General features: G+C 51.7%; 1 protein-coding gene across 1 annotated transcript in view; it reads right to left on the bottom strand.

Moving 5' to 3' along the window:
* Positions 1–717, bottom strand: part of TNFSF8 (TNF superfamily member 8) — a 31,382-nt gene that overhangs the window by 13,228 nt on the left and 17,437 nt on the right. The gene's annotated exons all lie outside the window — the stretch shown is intronic.

A 717-nucleotide genomic window follows, 5' to 3' on the forward strand; every position in this document is an offset into this window, starting at 1 on the left:
CATGGGCTGTTCACGCTCCCCACAGCCCTGGCTCTCGTGCAGAGCCATGTGTGGAGGTGCCTTAGTGGCCCGGAGCTCAACACCAGAGAGCAGGCTTCACTGACGGGAAGACAAACAGCTATAGGAGCAGGAGTGGAGGAAGTGCAGAGAGCCCTGGGGGGATTCCTGGCCTTGGAGCCCTGGTGGGGACACTACGGAAGCATGGTCCTGTTGCACTCAGCATCTTGACCGTGACATCCTGGATAAGCCAAAGAGCTCCCAGGCACATCAGCTTGGATTTTGAGGTCAGGCCCCACTCCTTGCTAGCTGTGCAATCTTAGGCAAGTTGGTAAATCTCTCTGTTTCCCTACTTAACAATTATCAAGGGGCTAATAATTATCCTGGGGTTTGTTGTGAGACTGCACGAGTGAATCACGAAGCCCTCGGCCCAGTGCTTGGCCCAAAGCAAAGGCCCCATCAGTGTTTACTATCTTCATCCCATCACATCCTCGCACCTGCCTAGCTGGGGAATAAAACAAAAACTGATTTACAAGTCGTCTATGGAATGCAGGTAAGAACTGATATTTGGTTGTTGGGATGTTGGAAATGCCTGGGGCTGAGGTGATCAAAATTATTTTGCAATGAAGTCAGGAGTTTGAATTTCTGCCGAGTTTCTGAGGGGAAGTGATGGGTGGTGAAATTGGGAAGAAGGACATGGAAGCAGGTGGGGGTGGGGGG

This window comes from Bos indicus, chromosome 8, assembly GCF_029378745.1.
Source record: "Bos indicus isolate NIAB-ARS_2022 breed Sahiwal x Tharparkar chromosome 8, NIAB-ARS_B.indTharparkar_mat_pri_1.0, whole genome shotgun sequence".
Classification (NCBI taxonomy): domain Eukaryota; kingdom Metazoa; phylum Chordata; class Mammalia; order Artiodactyla; family Bovidae; genus Bos; species Bos indicus.